Consider the following 21,567-nt stretch of genomic DNA (forward strand, 5'->3'; position numbering starts at 1 on the left):
CTGCTTATTACTACATCCTGGTCCTCTCTAACCTGGATTAGTGGTGGTTAAACAGTATGCCTGACTGCAAAACTTGTAGAAATATAACAGCCTTATGTTCTCTGAGCAAAGTTACAGTAATCACTGTACCTGTGTCTTATGTTTTAGTGAAAAGTGTTAGTATCTGACTGCAGCTGGCTTCAGCAGTAAAGATAACATAAGTTTGTTTATTTAGTGTAACTTGCCTCTCCCCCTCCTCTCCTGTGTCACTGCAGCATTATAAGGTAGAGCACTATAATGATCTGGATTAAAGGCTGTGAATTGCTCTCCAATTAATACAAGTTCAGTTCAAGATTATCTTGCATTGACTCTTTTTGTGTGACTTTTTTTTTAATATCAGCTGAACTCCATACTTGGAAACAAGGCATTTCCATAGCTGAGCGGGACACTGCTTTGTCATTTGAGTATTTGTTTTTGATGGGCATCATGCTTTTAGGTTGTTAAAACACAACATATCACGGTAAAGGGTTAAATTGTGGAAGAGAGAATGTGGCCTAATATAACTTTTTCCCTTATCCTAATGTAGCTATCCTTGTCCTAATGTACGTGTAAGAGTTGATTGAGTTTTAGAAAATTAGTTGTTTCTTACTGTTTTCATTTCTCCCAAATGCTTTTCCTGGAAAAGTGTGTGCATATGGGCTTGAAGTCATGACATAGAATTAAGAAATGGCATCCTTGAACAGGAAGTATAATAGCTCCTCAAATAACTTTAAAATCTGAGGAGTTGACAACTGCTAGCATTTCTTCTCCCTGAATGTGCAGGGAGCTCTCAGCCTTGCAAGGAGCTACCTTAGCCCAGCATCCCAGGTAAGGGGAGGGGAGAGATCCTCATGGTCCAGATGAAGGGGTTGCTCAGGGATTCGGCAATTAAACAGTGGAACTCACTAGTGGAGTGTGTAGCTGGGTGAGGTCGTGCCACTGGATAGAAAGTGTGTTCGTGCTGTTTGTGTCTGTGGTCTTTATTGGCGATTGAAATAGTGGAACTCACTAATAGGATGCATAGCTAGGTGAGGTCGGGCCACTTGATAGAAATCGTGTTTGTGCTATTTGTGTTTGTGGTCTTTATTGTGTGTGCGACATGCGGTGGTTCTTTTTCGGGAGAGCTGCAGGCAGCACTGGCGACTGCAGGGAGGCTGCGCCTCTGAGGGAATGCCCTGAATGGGGGCCAGAACCGTGGAATGCTCTATGGGACCGATGGGAGACCTGCACCTTGGTGTCTCCAGAACCATGGACCCAGAAGGACCCCATGGCGGTGTTGCAGTATTGGGGTCAGTTTGGGGAGACTGACCATACTAACCACTCGGTCCGACTGAAACATGCCGGTCGGATGGGAGGTGCTCTGCTGTGTGCATGTAAGATTCTAGCGAGGTAGCTAAAGGAGGAACAGGAGAAGAATCAACTCCTCCAAGATCAGTTACAGGCAGTCCGAGCCACCCAGGTGGTGCAGAGGCAGGCTCTGCTGGAGATGAATGATCAGAGGGAGCTCCTGGAGGAGAAATGTGCTAAACTGGCGACACAGTATGCGATACAAGTGGTAAAGAACAGGAGAGGGAGAAAAACGGGGCAGAAGGGGAGCTGGGTGCGGACTATTATCACCGACCCTGACTGGGACTCGGAAACTTGGGATGGGATATTTGGGAATCAGACGAGGAAGTCCCCATACCGGAGGAGAAGGGCCTATCGCGGGACGAACCAAAAAGGCAAGCTGCCCCAGTAATGCGAAGGAAACCTGTGCTGCCAGGGCCAGGACAAGTGGTGCGACAGGATGAACTAACCGATTTCACCCCCAAAGATATTAAGAATCTGCTAGTGAAATATAAACAACAACCGGGGCAAAAACCACAGTCCTGGATGGTAAGATTAATGGAAGAAGGGGCTGATTCAGTGATAATTGACAATGTTGATGCCTCGAGGTTTTGGGGTTAACTAATTACACATATGTACAGTCCACCCTGCGAAGAGTGGACGGAAGCGGCAAGAGTCTTATTGCTGTGGTAGCCGAGGGTCTCGCTTACCGCCACACTAATGACGGTGGTTGGCCCCCATCCAGCTCCTCCTGGGTAACTATAACACAAGCATGCCAGATGCTTAAGGCAGAGGCCATGAAGATTGCTATAGAATTGGGAAGTCCAGAGCTTTATCTACAACAGCCGTTGTTACCCGGGATGCGAAATAAGTTGTTGGAGGGATGCCCAGGAGCGTGGCGCCCCTATCTAATTCCAGTTCTGATGTCAGAACAAGGAAACTCTATTGAGAACATAATTGAAAAGTTGCAACAGATAGGGGACCTTCCAGGATTGGCATTAGAGGTGGATGGAAAAGGTGGCAGTGAGAAAAGAGGGCTGAGTGGGAACACGGGGTCAGAATCCAAGGAGCGAGCTCAGCTCTTCTGTCTGCTTTTGCAGAAGGGCGGTGATAGACAGGAAATTGATGGGAAACCAACAGAACTGTTATGCCAGCTAGCACACTGATATAATGTCCGTGTGGTCCAGGTGGCCAAGAAGCGCTCAGGAATAATGTCCAAGGCTGATAGATCACAGGTGTTGCACCCGCGGGAGGATGTAGAGCAGACGGTGTTACGATTCAGATCGAAGGAAGAACTGGAACCAGTTTTTCCCTCTCAGGAGGGCTCGGACGCCCAAAACAAGAATAGGGGGGTGACCAAGCTCCAGTGTCCAAAGGGTTCCAATGTAACATCGCTCGCCGAGACGATCGACCATTCGTTACATGTGCCATTTATTGGTCAGAATACAATAGACAAACGATTCGTGCCTTGGTGGACACGGGAGTGGAGGTCACAGTAGTGCACGGGAACCCAGAAAAGTGCAGGGGGGAAGTAATCCCTGTTTGGGGTTTAAGTGACCAGCCTGTCAAGGGAAAACTTGTGACTGACTGCCATCAAGCCATACACCAGATTCTTGAAGCTGCTGGGGTGCTGCGACCAGGGAAGGTCCAGATGATCCAATCAATCAGGGTGCTCAACAAGAGATGGTTGACCAAAGAGTGGATACCCCTTACCCTGATGAGAGGGATACCCCGTGTGAATCGTGCGGTAGCCACCTCAGCTGTAGCATGTGAATCTGGAGTGAACTCTAGTCTCTTCCCTGCTAGGGAAGGGTTGGTATTAAACCATAGAGGAATACTTGAATGGGATCCTGGGGGAGGATTTCTCTAAAATTAAGGCAGCCCGCCCTCCCCTTTCCCCCCACCGCCTTCTCTCATGAGTGGACCAGATGTTCTAGGGGGAGGAGGAGGATTGAGAGCTGTACTCTGACTTGTATCCTTGCAGAGAAACTAGGGACATAACTTCAGTATAGAGTACAAGAATGAAGCGACAGCCAAGCTCCAGTATGCGGGGCACAGAAGGGCCAGCGACCCCATGTAGAGATCATTAGGTGTGCTGCAGGCACTGGGAATTGAACAAAATAATGTGTCCCTTGTTCTTAGTTGCACCCAGGCCCAGACGTGGGCGCAGAGTGTCGTTGCAGGTATATTGAGAGATGGAGACAATGGAGTCCTCCCCGCCGAGATCTGAAAAAGTCGTGTGGGACGTGGCCACAGAGAAAGAGCGACAGCTTCAAGCGTGATGGAGACCTGTGAATTTCACCCATGACCAGGTCCTCAGCTCAGTTATCACCTACGTACTGACTGTGACAGATGTCACCATTGAGAAGGGCTATCTGTGCTCTACCCGCCCACACCCCCGAAGATGATGCCCTTAAGGTGAACAATGTTTCCTTTGATACCAAAGAGGCCAGATGCCATTATGGGATCAATCCACAGAGTAATAAAACCACATAGTAATAACAGAGTAATAAAGTTACGCAGAGTAATAAAACCACATAATAAAGCCACATTAGCTTTTGTAGGGAAAGGATGCATGTGTTCTAGAACAACATGTAAATACGTGCTAAGTAATGAAAGTTATAACCAGACTGTGTTCAATGACTCTAATATGTGTGCTCACAATGTAGTTATTATTAGAGGCTGTGATTTTGTGTATGTTACCCATGTTTAATGAGAATCTGTGTGTGTGTCGCCATAATAGTGCCTTGCTACTGCATGAGGCAAGTGAGACACTACCTGGATGACCAGCTGAAGTCTAAGCGCCTCTTACCATAGTCAAGGGCAAGACTGGGTTGGCCTCTGTGTTTGCCACCAAGAATAACCTCGAACTCTGCTGTTGGCTGCAACCCATTAGGTGTTGAGCGGTGGGGACACATGCCATGCCAGACCTTGATGTGAGCGATGGCCACCTCTCTCTCTGAGGGCCATCTAGGAGGTGAGTGTACGCCAAGCGGCCTGCTGCTGGCATGAGTGACAGCTAGCGTAATTAACTTGTGACTAAGTACACAGAACTTGCCTGAAAATTGCTTATGCTAACTCTGCTAACTCACATGTAGGCCCGCTAGACTGCTTACGCCACCCTGAACAGTAGGGCGATTTACCATTTTACAGACCAGACTCAAAAAGAAAAAAAAAAAAAAAAAAAGAAAGAAAAAAAAGAGAGAGAGAGAGGCAAGAACGTCATTGCTCAAAGGCACTGGCTCCAGGGATCACTGCCATGCAAGCATTGACTACAATACACAGACTGGAATGCTGGCTAGCAAAATCCAGCAATGCTACAAGGACAACTTTGGCATCATTGTTAGTAGTTGTGGACTCGGCTCGGCACGCAACCTCGCTGCGATGGCTATGCTTCTGCTTATGCATGACCACAGGTGTGAGGAGGCAGGGGGCATGTGCTGCCTGACTCTAAGCAACCACGCCCTGTCGATGCATGCCCAGGTCCGGACGTTACAGGATCTAACTCATCCATTGAGAGTAGATAGTGATTGGACTCCATTCGGACGATGGACGTGGGGTTGGCCATGGCTACAGAATCTGTTATTAGCGCTGTTATTTCTATTTGTAATATTATCATATGCTGTATCCCTTGCATAATGATGCTGACATGAGGCATGGTTGAGACTGCTATGAAAACATTATCTGTTTGGGTGCTTGACTACGATAGATTGACCTCTACAAATCATGGGGTGGCATGTATTGGAGATAAAAATTTCTGTGATCTGTAGAGTCATAATAGCCTCTCATGGGAAGCAGAGGCCAGACCTTGAGAAAGAAGATTTTTGTCTGCCTAGGCTGAGTGATAAGGAGCACGGATGCAGCTGCTCAGCCACGTTCACAGGCAGCCTCCCTCAGAAACCTGTTGAAGCTAGCCGCTCAGCTGGGCTTGTAGCCAACTTAACCGCAGACGTCCTCCAAACTAGCTTTGGAGGCCAAACACCCGGAAATGAGGAAGAAGAGGAGGAAGGCAGGACCCTTGAATTGAGGGCTGGGACCCCCAACTGGTATGCGTGCCTGCGCACCCGGGGGGAAGAGTTATGCAACTAGAGGTGGAGTTTGTCCACCCCCTGGCCTGCCTCCTGGGTCGTGCTGACCCTACGTGCCAGGATGCACCGGGCGTAAAAGTGGACAGTGTGGAGAGAGCGGGGGGAAGGAGAAACTCCAAACTCTGAGGCCTACACTGTCTCCGCGGGAGCCAGTCAGCAACTCTCTCTCTCTGGTCTGCCAGCTCGAGAGGATGTTCGGGTCCAGTATCCCGCCGGCAGGTATCACCTTGTGAGTAGTTATCCATATTTTGCTTCTTTTATGTGCTTTCACCTGAATAAATGTTCGATGTAGTCACCTCGTTCTGGTGTGATTATTGCCGAATCCTGAGCCCATCCGGAACAACCCCCTCCCCAAAAAAAAAGAAAAAAAAAAGATGAAAAAAGATGAAAAAAAGCTGTACTCTCTTATTCCTTACTTTGCCTGCTTTGTCTTCTATTAGGTCCGTTGTTGTCCGAAAAGCAGCTTCGCAGCCCTGTGTGCAATGAGCCAGTAATCCCACATACAGGAGAGACCTTTACCCCTTTATTTTGGAGTTGCGCTAGGCTGAGTGCTCGGTAGTTTCCCACAAATCGAGTACACCCTCCTGACTTTCCAAACCATATTGACACATTCAATAATCATCCCAAGCACATTCCCAATCTTACACTGATTGGTTAGTAATCTACATGTAATTATAATATTGCTTACTCATAGTGCCCGCTATTACGCATGTTCAGGGGAGGGGTCTTCACCTGGCCAAAGGTCTTTTTGACCCATAGGCGTAATTTTTAGTATTATGATGAAGGCACTTCACTTAAGGGTACATCGACCTTGGGTTTCTTGCCAAATTTGCAGTGTTAAAAACATTCTGATTTTAATGAGCAGCTCCAGGTTGTCCTTGGTTAAAGAGCTAACTGTCTGCTCTACCGATAATGCTAAATATTTGTTCTACTGCTATCCCAGCTTAGCCTACCAAGATACAGAGGACATCTGTTCTACTTAGTTTTACACAAGATGAATCATCCTGCAACATAATTCATTCTAAAACATTATTCCCCTCTTTGAGATTTATATGAGTATTTTCATTAGTCTCATCCTTTTGGAATTCCTACAGTTATTAATTTTTTTGTATTTTCTACAACAATAAAAAATATATTGAAGTACTACATATATGCGTACAAAGACTAATAAAACGATTCCTAAAATTACTAAATGCTTTTTGACCCATGAACTTAGATTGGGGAACCAGGAATTTAACCATTTCCATGTCCAAAAGGCGTATTGTCCTTCTGAATTTCATGCAATATCCTAGTCTGTTTCCAAATTTCATTCAAGTCAGTAGAAATCCTCCTGCTTTGATCTATATATACACACAGCAGCTAGTGTTAATTACTGTGCATACTCCTCCTTGTGAGGCCAACAACATATCCAGAGCCACTCTGTTTTGAATTGCTATTTTAGCAATTTCATAAACAACTTCTTGTAAGGCAATAATGGCATCAGAAATTTAATTACTTATATATTCCATCACTGTAGACACACCGCTTACCAAAGCTTTTTCCAGTTCACTTACTCCTAACCAGGGAAGGAACCACCTGGCAAAAGAATGAAACTTTGTAGGTCTTCTTACTAAAGTGTTGTCTTTTGCCAAGGGGTTGCTTCTCTTGTTTCTTCTCAACCATAATTCTTGATCTTTATTATTCATTTAAAAAAAACACTGTAATGTTAGGAATTACTGCATCCAAGGCACGTATTCCTAATCATCTAGGGGGCAAGGCCCTCCATGCTTTATCCCCACATATCCAGTACCATGCAGATCCTTTCGGAACATTCCAGTAACTGTCTTGTTCTTCTCTTTTGTAATTGCATTGACCATCTACATTATGGATAATGCCCCACTAAAATGTTACCAGGCAACCCAGAATTGTTCACTGTTGCACACTTAACATCTGAAAAGTCTGGGTTCTTTGCATCCCAATCTTGAAGTTCGGTTTCATTTCCCTTTGTGAATTTTGGCTTTTCCCACAAATTATTACAGGACACGTTAAATGGAATTGGTATGCCCAATAAGGATTTCCCTTATTGGAATGTTCTGGAAAGTGGGTGCATGCCCAGCAGTCCATCTGGTTAACTGCTTTAATTGATTTCTCACTCATCCCTAAAAGAGTATTATACTTCCACGGGTCTCCATTGTTCCCCTGGAATTTCGATCTTAGGCAAATGAGGAAAATGAACCATAACATTTTTCTCACACCTGGCTTTTAAAATCTTATTGTTTCTATACAAGAATCAAAGAAAAATCTACCCTTAACTACAGTCTAAACATAAAACTGATTCAGATTCAATATCAGTTTAAGTACAGTTCATTAATATCTACGTAGTTTCAGTTTCAAAGGCTGAGTTTGCTCAGCTTCCTGAGTTGCTAATAAGTCTGCTATCTTCACCTGCGTGTAGTGGATCCAGAAGTTAACACCTTTCACCTTTGCAGCCATGTTAGTTAAAAGCACAAGATAAGGTCCTTTCCACTTTTCTGTTGGCAGCTCTTCTTTCCAGGTAGATACACCAGATCTGGCTTAAATGAGTGTACAGGTGAGTCCAAAAGCATGGGTGTTCTCAATTGGATGTGCCTGTGGAGAGAATATGCATTTGGTTGTCTTTCCCAGTCAAATTTACAGTGTAAGGTTTCCCATACAAAACTTCAAATGGACTAACCTTTTCACTAACCCTAGGAGTTACTCTAATACCCCAAATCTTGGTATAATTTCTTTTAACAACAGTTACCACCTCCCTTGCCTTCTTGGTGCAACATGAGAAGGCCTCGGGTCACCCTGAAAATGTGTCAACCATTGCCAATAAATGCTTATATCCATGACAATTAGGTAATTCAGAAAAATCAACCTGCCAGTAATCCCCAGGTCTAAAACCTCTCTTTACCTCCCCAGGAGGAGGTTTCCTTTGAATTTTAGGATTATTCTTGGTGCAGATTTCACAACGTTGTGTAGCATTTAGCAATCAGTACCATATTGATGCCCACTGCATATCTCATCCCTGTTTCAATTTCCATGTGTGTGCTTTTATGGGTACGTTCCATCACTTCCTTCATTATCGGTGGGGTCACAACACCTTGTCCAACTGGGGTTGGCCACCATCCATCAGCAGTCTTTTTGCATTTCAATAATTCAGCCAATCTCTTCTCTTTTTCTGTATACTTGGGGGCTTTGATCTTTAAGATTCTCTCTGGAACCAGGGTGGCTATGGTTGTTGACAATGTGACTCTTTTTGCAGCTTCATCCACTTTCCTGTTTCCTCTGATTACATCGGTTTGTCCAGATTGGTGTGCCTTGCGGTGCATGACTGCTATCTCTTTGGGTTTGTTGACTGCCTCAAGTAGCAGCATAATCTCTCTGCTGTACTTTATGGGATTCCCTTGTGGAGATAACAATCCCCTTTCCTTCCAAACTGCCCCATATGCATGTTTTACCCCAAAGGCATATTTCAAGTCAATATAGATATTGCCTCTATTTCTTCTTCTAAGTTAACAACTGCATAACCGGCCTTCTGTTCTCCTTTTTCTACAAAACTGCTTCCATGAGTAAATAACTCCCCTTGGGATCTTGTAAGGGAGTATGCCTCAGGTCTGAGCGACTGGAGTACAACTGTTCAATAGTCTGTAGGCAATCATGTACCAATTCTTCCTCTTTATGCAAAGACAACAATGACGCTAGATTCAAAGTACCGGATCTTCATGGTTGTATCCTCTTGTTTGAGCAGTACTGCTTGGTATTGTATCCTACCCAGACACAGCCAATGGTGTCCTTTCTGTTCCAGTACCGCCGTGACAGCATGCAGCACATAAACAGTAATTTTCTGCCCCAAAGTCAGTTTTCGTGCCTCTTATATTAACAGTATGACCACTGACACTGCCCTCAAGCATCCTGGCCATCCAGAGCTTACCTTATCCAGTTGTTTTGAAAAGTAAGCTACTGGTCTTTTCCAATCTCCCAAACTTTGTGCCAGCACTCCCAGCACCTGATGTTCCCTCTCATGCACATAAAGTTCAAAAGGTTTGGTCAGATTAGGAAGACCTAAGGCAGGAGCACTCATAAAGCCATTATTTAGTCCATCAAACCCCTTCCATCATTCTCGCGTCTACTCCAATAACTCTCCCAATCCTTAGACAGCCTCTTACAGTGGTTTGTCCATTAATCCAAAAGTAGGTATCCATAGGCAACATCAGCTGGGCATCCCCCAAAATTCTGTAAGTTCTTTCTTTGATTTGAGGGGGCAGTTTGACATATCACCTCCTTCCTTTCTGCTCCCAGCTTTCTTTCTCCCTGAGATATTTCTTATCCAAGGCAGATCACATTTTCCTGCACAAGTCATTCCTTCCTTTATGATACTCGATATCCCACCTGACCCAAAAAGTTCAATAAACTAATGGTGGCCTCTCTACATTCTTCAACCGTGTCTGCTACCAAGATATCATCTACATACTGTAACAAGGTAATATTAAGCTTCTTACCTTGCCACTACTCCAGTTCTTTAGCCAAAACATTACCAAAAAGAGTAGGGCTATTGAATCCTTGATGAAACACGGTCCAGCACAGCTGCATTTAGTGTCCTGTTGGGGGCTTTCCCATTCAAAAGCTAACAACTTCTGACTTTGTTCTTCGCTCGGGATACAAAAGGAACCATATTTTAAATCCAAGGCTGTAAAATAGACATTTGACTCAATTATTGTCATTAGCAGAGTGTAGGGGTTAGGTGCCACTGGATATACATTAACGCCTATTTCATCGATAGCCCTTAGATATTGTACTAAGCAATATTCTTGTGAGTGTGGCTTTTTGATAGGTAAAAATCGGATAATTACATTTGACTGATATTCTCGCAACAGTCCCTGATTTAAACATTTATTAATTACAGGTTCTAGTCCAATTCTACAGCATTACTAGAGAGTGGAGGGGACAGGGACGGATGGTACGTTAATGTAACCTTGTTATCATATTATTACCATCTCATTATTCAGTTGGGGAGTGGAAGTTAATATGCTAACAAGCTTTAATGAGCTGTCGGCCATCCTAAGTTGAATGCCATCCTTGTTTTGTCGAGCCATCAAGTTCTTTGGAGGGTTTGTGCTTCCCTTATCACCCCACTAGGACTAGTTATTCTCAACTGTACTGACTTTAGAACATTCTGTCTTCATATCCCCCCCTTTCTCTGCCCTTGATTCTGGTTAACTCTACAGAGTTTCGTGGTCTCATTGCAACAATAGGAGGAAAGATGTGCAACTTTGGGAAAGTCAACCTACACCAAATGTTTAGCACACTGCCGCGTAATCGAGTGGGGCACACTGTAGCACTGACTAGGTGAAAGAGTGAACAGTATGTGTTTCTCTCCAGTGCAAGGGAAGATTTCAAGCTTTTACTCTCCAATTTCACCTCACTGTTTTCAGCTTTTGACAGGGCCAGCTCAGATTTTACTTTTGCATTTTCAGACCTTAACACAGACAGCTCGGATTTCAACTCTCTATTTTCCAATTTCAAAATACCATTTTCAGATTTTGCTATGGCTAATTTGGATTTTAGCTCAACTAATTTGTTCAACAGTTGTTTAATTCTGACTCCTGATTTTTGCCCTGCCTCTCTCCCCAAAGCCAATGATGCTTTTAACACATCATTCTCGGATGGTAAGGTAGTCAGTTCGGCCTTTGAGATGATAGCAAATGGGGGAGGCTGCTGAGCACACTCCAAACATGCAGCTAATACAGCACAAATTACACCATTTCCCTTCTTATCCTTAACCTTCTGCACAGCCGAACATTGCTCAATATGTTTCAACACCTTCACATCATCCTTCCAAAATTTTTCAGCTTTCCCTTCCACAGAAGGGGCACATCCGAACTTTTGCAGCGATGTATTCATTTGGTATCTGTAAGGACTGGGCAACAACGCAGTTGCCTGAGCATCCATCAGGAGCAGGCACACAAACACAAGTCATACATTGGTCAAATTAAGGCTTTTATTACCTCCGCTTCTGCACGGCGGCTCCCCAGATTCCCGCAGGAGGAAGAGAACGATGGGGAGATTACAGGCACCGCTGAGCACCGGTCCATGGCGAGGAGCAGAGGGGAAGGGGAATCTATGCTCTTATACAACTACTAAGCACCTGATCATCCCGTGTTATAATTCCATTGGTGCTAATAGCAGGTAAACAGCACATAAGCGTCAGGTGGTACAATGTACGATAACAAGTGAAGTCTGTGTGTGTGGTGTACGTGACATGGCCATAAGCCGAGCATGGAGTATAGTATAGTTAGATCAGCGTGCCCTAGAACAGTCTGGCCAGGCCCCATCGTCTATCATCTCCTCGATATTCTTCCACATCCAATTCTCTACAGTATCCCACCGCTGCCACCAATTCCATCTCATGATCGAGTGGGGCATGCTGTAGCGCCAGCCAGGTGAAAGAGTGGACAGTATTTGGGCCTCCGTGCAGCTAACACTACCTGCAATCCTGAGGGGCCGCCGTGCAGCTAACACTACCCCTCACTGCTTATCACTCAATCTCACGTCTACAAACACGTTATCGTGTCCAATTGCCGACTATCGAAATAACACTGTAACAGAATTATTTGCTTGACAACCAAGGCTAATTCAGTCTTATTGGCGAGACTTGAATAGCGAACTTTATTGAAGCAACAGAATAATCCAAAATAATTGAGTTATTTAGATACTGCGGATAGGGATTGTCTGCACAAGCTGGATATTAGTAAAGAGCATATATAAATACATATACAAGAACAGGGTAGCTACTAAATACAATATTAACAAAGAGTATGTACAGCTATATGTTCACGAACAGAGTTTTCTCTCTCACCCAACACAGCATCCCAAGGGGGTAGGGAAGGGAGAAACAGCCTGTCAACTAGTCTTAGATGGGTTCTGATGTTGTCTTCCCTCCTCTTTTTGCTTTTGTTAGGGGTTTTTATACTATTGCTTATCAGGTGGGGATTTTTAGTGACTGTGCAGAAAATTGCACTGTTAAGAATTGAATGTCCGCAAAAGAGACAGACGAGTCCTAAAACTTTATTCAAATAAAGGGAGAGTCCACCTGGGCATACTCCTGTGGGGTCTCTCAAATTGCTAGAGGATACAGCCTCCTTTTATCCCAATTTCCTGACCGAGGAATGCTCTCTTCTTTTCCCCATTGGCCAAGGTACTCAGAAGTTACAAACTTCCTGGCCCACCTATACTGAACTCCTTGCCCCCCTCCTGTTCTCCCCTGAGGTCAGCTGCATCCAATGGCATATGCATAGCACAACCTCCCTGCATGTACTCCCTTGTCCAGATCACCAAAGAATGTGGGGTAGTTCCCTTATTTGTAAAGACACAGGTTTCTTTGTTCCGCTCAGTGACTATTGTAATCTCTGTTTTTATTTCTGATGGATTAGTTTAAATTTTTTCCACTTTGCTTCAGGCAGGGGCTGGAGACAGGTAAGGTCTGGGAGAGGCTAGTGTGAAGTTTTCACGCTACCCTCCCCTATCATGGGTTTTGAGAGACAATGGGTTGGTTCACGTATCTTCTGCAGCCTAGGCTCAGCTGCATCATTGTTCTGATTGAAAATGTGAACCGAATTTTGCTCTCAAAACCATTTTTATCAAGGGACCCCTGATTTTTTTGGCTGTCACCGCCCCCCCTCAATGTGAATAACTAATAATTTGCTGTACAGATTGTCCTGAAAGTTGACTGAAAAGTCTTTTTAATTCTGTATGTCTGTTGTCCCTAACAGTTTATAGGCTGGAAAAGACAAGGACTGGACTCCTTCAGCTGTGGAGCATCCAGTACTGCCAGTAGAGCATGAACTGCAATAACTTCCTGTTGGCATTTGCAGAAAAGTCTAAGGTACGTGTATATTTGTTGGATTTTTTTAAATACTATTAGTGCTTTCACCTGAATCCTCATGCAGTTTGTAGCAATGCTCTCCACTTCCTGCTACACCTGTACTTCCCTTGTGGGCTCATTTCTAAGCTTCCAGTTAACAGTCATTTGATAAACACGAAATAAAGAGCCAGGTTGGTTCCAGACTGGCCTTTGATGGCTATTGCTGGGACAGCTCAATTGTAGCTGCTAGCGAGGTTGTCGCTTCTGAGAACATACATAGGTTTCACATTTACAGAACAGGTGTGACATGCAATAAAGATGATGGAAAAACTGCCTATTTATACACAGAACTGAGCAAACTGTGCTCAGTGTCTGAGCATATGCTTTTATAAACAGTAGAGGAATAACAGCATTTGAAAAGATTTTTACCAGCACCTGCTTTCAGTTTGCTTGGTGAGAATAGGTATCAAGGTCTTTGACATGCCAATTTGCTCAAGTGGGAAAATGGACTAATTTTCCCAAGTTCAAGTGAAATAATTCAATTGAACTCAGTGAAACTTTTTATCTAAAAGTTGTTTCAGGTAATTAGACTTTACAAAAATTTTCTGCAGTCTTGTTTTATAAAATCAATGTAGCCTGATTTAATAATATTGTAGCTTCATGATAGCCTATTGCTTAGCTAATAGCCTAAACAAAATATAGGGCAGTAAGTTTCATTTGTCTCTTAAATTATTCCCTGTTTATCAATATCCTTCTTGGATATTAAATAACAGCCAAGTAATTATAAATAAATAACATACACTATGTAAACTAGTCAGGAAGATCAACTTTACAGTTATATGAAAGGACTAGCACTCATAAGAGTTTATTCCCTGAGTTTCCACAAGATGATGTGTTGCCTAAAACTATTCCTATCCAAATTGTAGGCAGAATTAGCTGTTTTTTAGACTTTCTGTTTCCTCCGGATGGCTCTTACTGACCCTCGAATTTCCATTTAGCCAAATTAGGCAGTAATACTGTGTCTGCTCAGCTTCATTTCGATTTTAAAAGATTTGGGTAATTAGTCCTCCACCCTTATGACAAGATGGTTAGGAGCCCTTGTCTACATCTGCCATAATAGGACCCTCAAAGAGGATGACCCCAAGAGGGAACTGATTAGGTAAGTGCTCTCAGAGAATCCCAACAGAATTGGTATTATAATCAGAAGCCTTTTGATAACTATCTTCTGTGTCTGTCATCATCTCCATTAAAATTTACATGCAGCATTGTAGCAAGGAGACTTTGAGCAGGAATTCAAGACAGTTTTATCTTATTGAAGTGTTTCCTAAGCTTGTGCTAATAATATTTACAAAGAGTATAAACATATTCCAGATATCTCCTATTGGCTGTACAGTTGCTTTGTGCAGAACACTTTCCTACACCTCTCCCCATACAAGGCATGATTTATGCTAAAATTAATCCTCAAGTCAAAAACTTCCCAAACTCCTTTCACCGTTGTAATCCTTGATGGGAAGGAGTAACCATCCCAAGCTGGATGTCTGTTTACCAAGTAGGCATCTGCGCTGAAAAATTTGGAAAGAAATTTGGTCCTTGAGAAGAGCATCCTCCAAGTAAGTTTCCAACTGACTGGACTTGCTAGTTGCTGACTTCTGTAAATTCAGCTCTTTTTTCCCAGTATCATATGTGAAACCTGTGTCAATATACTGTTGTGTATGTATGTGACTTACTCGCCTTGTCAACTTGTGTACTGATTTGATTTGGATACTGCTTAAAAGCTCATTATTATGTTCTTAACATTGAAAAGATCAATTCAGCCTTTTCCAGGCTTTACATTGCAAACAGCAAGCTCAGGTCATGATGCATGATGATGCAGGAAGTGCATCCTGTTTTGAAAGTATAATATTCCATATTAAATTTTCTAATAAGTATTTATTAGTATTTGGCAATGCAGGTAACCTGGAGGTTGGACTATACAATAAATGCCTCTTCAACTGCTGTTCTTAATGGTATTGATAAGGTAATTTTTCACTGAGTAGGCATTTTACCAGCGCTTAGCCAGAGATTAAAGGGAAATCATTCCCTTTAATTCAAGTAACATTCAAGTACAAAATTAAAAAAAAACAGCTCCTCACACAATCTACAGATAGATGAGTGCTCCTTTCATGAAAAAAAAAATAATGAGTAACTTAAAGCTCAATTATAACCTTACGTGCTGGAGTTGGCATGTAAGGCAAAATGGAGCTGTGAATCTTTCCAGCATTTGTGCCTTGCTGCCATGCCAATATGCACACGTGGCTGAATTGTGGAGCAGAAGCAAAGTGTGAAGAAAGCTAGCTTGTGTTAAAAGCTATTTCCATTATGAATGTAATGAAACACAATTTTTCTCTCTTAGGATGAATTAATTAGTTGAAAATAAATGCTTTGTGAAATTGGCTTAGAACACTAGGGTCAAGAGATGCCCTATTCCCTCTTTCCGCACACATCCCTTAAAACAGGCCTTAGCGATGCAACTAATAATTCACATTAAAAAAAATCTAGATTACCTAATGTGGAATTGGTCAACCTTTCTAAACCATGTATTTCTGATTTACCGTAATTGCTAGATGGAAGATGGTGGTTGATTTTAAAGACTTAAACTTCTTAACTGTAAGAACACTTCTTTCATGCTTCCCTTGACACATTTCTGGTTCTGAAATCACTCTTTGACCATCAGAGTAATCTTCCCATTAAAATAATTTTGGTTTGGGGTTTAGTTGAATTAATGAAAGCAAGAAGGTAAGATTAGTTTTAGGGCTAAAGAAAAGATGTTCAGACCTGGATACCAGGCAACCCCTTACTTGATTACTCATTCTTGCCTGTTATCCATCCTCTACTTCCATTTCCCTTCTTGTACTGCTCAATGTGACCAGGATCAAAAAGTTGCTCTTGTTGCAGATAGTTAGGGAACGGCGGCCGGAAGATATCGTGCTGTACGGAAAGATAGGGCCCCTAATAGCCAATAGTGTTTAGTCTATGGTGTAAGTAGACGGGTGTGACGTTGTAAGCCTAGCTATATAACACCTTGTTACCCATCAATAAAGGCCATTTGCCGTCCACCACATTGGTGTCAACTAGCTGATGGCCTGAGTGGTTTGGGGGTGGTCGCCGTGCCGTCCCTGAACCAGGTCGCTGCAGCCATTTGAACTGCAACAAGTGGTGCCGAAACCCGGGAAGTCATCGCCTGGACGGGTGAACGGCGGCCGGAGTGAGTGGACCAGCCCGGCAGAGAGGACGCTATCAGAGCAACAAGGAGGATGGAAGCCCTCGTGAAGGTCGTATCGCATTTACATAAGCATTGGGGGATTGATTGTAAGCCAAAGATTTGTAAGCCAAAGATTTGTAAGCCAAAAGATTTTACTCTCGCAGTTGCGAGGCTTTTAAAAATTAAGGTTATAGACCAGCCGGTGGATATTCTGAAGTCCCTGAAGCGTGTCCCTGAAGTGTGGGACAAATGTACTAAGGCGTTGGCTGAGGAGATTATGTCTTCAGGGTGTGGGAAAAACCTTAAGGCTTGGGGAAAAGTTGTACAAGCCTTGCAGAAAGCTAGAAAAGAGCAGGCGACCTGGGTGGCAATAAGGGACTGTTTGTTAGCCACCCCGAAAATGGGAGTCGGGGCAGCCACACAGACTTTGCACCCCCCAGATGATGGCAATTCTGCTGAGCCTAAAGCTCAGCAAGAGGGTGATACATCCCCTCCATCCCCGAACCCTGTCCCGCTTACAGAGGAGCAGAAACAGCCGAAATCTGTTTGGAGCGAGCTAGCCAAGGAAGCTAGGAACATTGAAAAGAAGTCTGAGCATGGTGACGTCTGGGCCAGGCCACCACCCTATGCCCCTCAAAATGGTGCCGAGCCGCAGGGGGTAGGGTGGGGCGAGGGTGCCCCCGGCGCGAGTGAGGCGCCGAGAACCAATGGGAGTGACCGGACAGCTGAGGGAGGCCCGAGGGAGGGGCCGGGAGCGAGCCCGAGGGAGGGGCGGAGAGGAGGTCCGAGTGAGGGGCGGAGAGAAGGCCCGAGTGAGGGGCCGGGAGCAAGCCCGAGGGAGGGGCTGAGAGGAGGTCCGAGTGAGGGGCCTGGAGCGAGCCTGAGGGAGGGGCGGAGAGGAGGTCCGAGTGAGGGGCCTGGAGCGAGCCCGAGGAAGGGGCTGAGAGGAGGTCCGAGTGAGGGGCCTGGAGCGAGCCCGAGGGAGGGGCGGAGAGGAGGTCCGAGTGAGGGGCGGAGAGAAGGCCCGAGTGAGGGGCCGGGAGCAAGCCCGAGGGAGGGGCGGAGAGGAGGTCTGAGTGAGGGGCCTGGAGCGAGCCCGAGGGAGGGGCGGAGAGGAGGTCCGAGCGAGGGACCGGGAGCGAGCCCGAGGGAGGGGCGGAGAGGAGGTCCGAGTGAGGGGCCTGGAGCGAGCCCGAGGGAGGGGCGGAGAGGAGGTCCGAGTGAGGGGCCGAGAACCGATCAGAGCGGACATTTCAAAAAACGCCGAAGCCCAACGAAAAAGTACCGGAGCCCGGAAGTGACCAGTCAGTCGAGTTCCGACTCCGGATCAGACATTAGTCAGGACGAGTGGCTCACAACTGATTCAAACTTAAGGAAGGAGAAAAAGAAGGTAAACATCCGAATTAAAGAAAAACCGTCGGGAGCATTCATGATTAAGCATGTTGCAAAGGAAGAGCATCTGACCCCAATTCAGGTGGCTGTTACCTTCAAAATAAAACTAATGAAAATTGTGAGTTTCTGTTCACAGGACCGGATCATCGGACACCCCCGTAACCCGTACACCCCGGTGACAAGCGTCCTGCCCGAGCCTGTGAGTTCCACGCTGACCGAATCCAGAAAACAACAAAACAGCCTCCGCAAGAGGGGGCCGCGATGCCTTTGCGTTATCTTAATTTTGCAGCTTGTCACTATAGGACAGGTAGAGTCACACCAGCCCTTTAAATGGGGTACTTGAACAGATCGAACAATCTCGAGCAATTAGTACAAAAATAACTACAGGGCCACCAGTTTTCAGTGCCATGCCCCTGTAGTTATTCTTTGTACTAATTGCTCGAGATCTGTTCGATCTGTTCACAGCTACCACCATTTAAACGGCGCTGGTAGTGACTCTACCTGTCCCTATAGGGCCGATCACAATGATCATGATGACGCTAATCTTTGGACCCTGTATATTGAATAAGCTCATGCCGTTTGTCAAGAATCGGCTAGAGAAGGTTAACATCATGTTAGTAGAACACCAACAACTGCTTTAAGAATATATCCACTCAGTATTACCCCCAAGTTATCCCAAGGTACACCCTATTCCTACACCCTGGTATTACCTGTCATCCCCTACCTTCTACGCGCCTTCTTCTTTGTGCCTTATGTTTTATGTCAAGTTTATGATATGTAATTTTAAGATTGGTATAACTATAAGAATAGAATAAGATAGTAATAAGAATAAGATAGTTGTATTTTAGCTAGTTTTGTTATGCATAGGGAGGGGGGAAGTTGTTGCAGATAGTTAGGGAATGGCGGCCGGAAGATATCGTGCTGTACGGAAAGATAGGGCCCCTAATAGCCAATAGTGTTTAGTCTATGGTGTAAGCAGACGGATGTGACGTTGTAAGCCTAGCTATATAACACCTTGTTACCCATCAATAAAGGCCATTTGCCGTCCACCACATTGGTGTCAACTAGCTGATGGCCCGAGTGGTTTGGGGGTGGTCGCCGTGCCGTCCCTGAACCAGGTCGCTGCAGCCATTTGAACTGCAACATGCTCTGCTAAATAGTAAGCCATCCAAAATGGCTATTTTCTACCAGTTATTTGAAGCTAAAGGGGAGACTGTAAAATAGCCCTACATCAAAGAACTGCTTTTTGAGTAATGCCTGAAAAAACATAATTAGGAGCTTTGCTGTTATTACTATTTCAGAATCATAGAATCATAGAATGCTTAAGGTTGGAAGGGACCTCTAGAGGTCATCTAGTCCAACCCCCCTGCACACGCAGGGTCACCTAGAGCACATGGCACAGGACTGCGTCCAAGCAGGTTTTGAAGATCTCCAGAGAAGGAGACTCCACAACCTCTCTGGGCAGCCTGTTCCAGTGCTCTGTCACCCTCACTGTTAAGAAATTCTTCCTTAAGTTCCTGTGGAACTTTTGGTGCTTCAGTTTCTGGTCGTTTCCTCTAGTTCTGTTGGTGGCCACCACTGAAAAGAGGCCAGCACCATCCTCCTCACTGTCTCCCTTGAGGTATTTATAGACACTGATCAGGTCCCCTCTCAGCCTTCTCTTCTCCAGTCTGAACAGGCCCAGCTCCCTCAGCCTCTCCTCATAGGGCAGATGTTCCAGGCCCCTGATCATCCTCGTAACCCTGCGCTGGACTGGACTCTCTCCAGAAGCTCCACATCCCTCTTGTACTGTGGGGCCCAGAACTGGACACAATACTCCAGATGTGGCCTCACCAGGGCTGAGCAGAGGGGCAGGATCACCTCCCTCGACCTGCTGGAGACGCTCTTCTTAATGTAACCGAGGATCCCATTGGCCTTCTTGGCCACGAGGGCACACTGCTGCCTCATGGTCAACTTGTCATCCACCATGACACCCAGGTCTTTCTCTGCAGAGCTGCTCTCCAGAAGGTCAGTCCCCAGCCTGTACTGGTGTCTGGGGTTATTCCTCCCCAGGTGCAGAACCTTGCACTTGGCCTTGTTGAATTGCATGAGGTTTTTTCACCGCCCAGTTGTCCAGTCTGTCCAGGTCCCTCTGGATGGCAGTGCAGCCCTCTGGGGTATCAGCTACTCCTCCCAGTTTTGTACCATCAGCAAACTTGCTGAGGGAGCACTCTGTGCCTTCATCCAGGTCATTGATGAATAAATTGAACAGGACTGGACGAAGGTCTGACCCCTGGGGGACACCACTAGCTACAGGCCTCCAACTAGGCTCTGCACCGCTGATCACCACCCTCTGGGCTCTGCCATCGAGCCAATTCCTAATCCACCTCACTGTCCACTCATCTACCCCAAACTTCCGAAGCTTGCCCAGGAGGATGTTGTGAGGGATTGTGTCAAAAGCTTTGGTGAAGTCAAGATAGACGACATCCACCGCTCTCCCCACATCTATCCAGCTGGTCATTCCATCATAGAAGGCTATCATCAGGATAGTCAAGCAAGATTTCCCCTTGGTGAATCCATGCTGACTACTCTTGAGCACCTTCTTGTCCTCCATGTGCTTGGAGACAACGGCCAGTATGAGCCGTTCCATCACTTTTCCGGGGACGGAGGTGAGGCTGACTGGCCTGTAGTTGCCTGGGTCCTCCTTCTTGCCTTTTTTGAAGACTGCCGTGATATTGGCTTTCTTCCAGTCCTCTGGCACCTACCCCGTTCTCCAGGATCTTTCAAAGATGATGGAGAGCGGTTTAGCTATGACATCCGCCAGCTCACGCAGCACTCTGGGGTGCATCCCATCAGGGCCCATGGATTTTTGGGTATCGAGTTTCCTTAGGTGCTCTCTGACCCAATCTTCCTCTACCCAGGGCGAGTCTTCCTCTCTCCAGGCTTCTTCTCTTGTCCCTAGAGCCTGGGGCTCTAAACGGCTGCCCTTGGTAAACACCAAAGCAAAGGAGACATTCAGCAACTCTGCTTTTTCTGGGTCTTACAGTAACCAGGGCACCCATCCCGTCCTCCAGCGGACCCACGTTTTCCCTGATCTTCCTTTTGCTGTTAATATAGTTGAAGTTTTTCTTGTTATTTTTAACATCCCTTGCCAGATTGCGTTCCAAACCCGCCTTAGCTTTCCTTGTCGTATCTCTATATTCCCTGACTGCGTTCCTGTATTTCTCCCAGGGGGCCTGTCCTTTTTTCCACATTCTGTATACCGCCGCCTTCTGCTTGAGCATTGCCACAAGCTCCTTGCTCATCCACGCAGGTCTCCTGCCCCCTCTGCCTGACTTCTTACCCCCAGGGATGCACTGTTGCTGGGTATGGAGGAAGTGCCGCTTGAAAACTAACCAGCTCTCTTGGACCGCCCTTCCTTCTAGAGCCCATGGGATTCTTCAGAGGAACTCTCTGAAGAGGCTAAAGTTGACCCTCCTGAAGTCCAGGGTTGCAAGGCTTCTTACAGCCCTGCCTCCTCCTTGCTGGATCCTGAACTCCACCAACTCATGGTCACTGCAGCCGAGGCTACCCCCCACCTTCACATCTCCTACAAGTCTCTCTCTATTTGTTAGCACCAGGTCCAGTAGCCCACCTCTCCTCGTCGGCTCCTCCACAAC

General features: G+C 45.5%; 1 pseudogene; it reads right to left on the reverse strand.

The window, feature by feature from the left end:
• Positions 1-6,665: 6,665 nt before the first annotated feature.
• LOC148592539 (syncytin-2-like) lies at positions 6,666-7,904 on the reverse strand (annotated as a pseudogene).
• Positions 7,905-21,567: the final 13,663 nt, after the last annotated feature.

This window comes from Tinamus guttatus, unplaced genomic scaffold (assembly GCF_059628265.1).
Source record: "Tinamus guttatus ecotype Peru unplaced genomic scaffold, ASM5962826v1 Tinamus_guttatus_pri_ptg000565l, whole genome shotgun sequence".
In the NCBI taxonomy this organism is placed as follows: Eukaryota; Metazoa; Chordata; class Aves; order Tinamiformes; family Tinamidae; genus Tinamus; species Tinamus guttatus.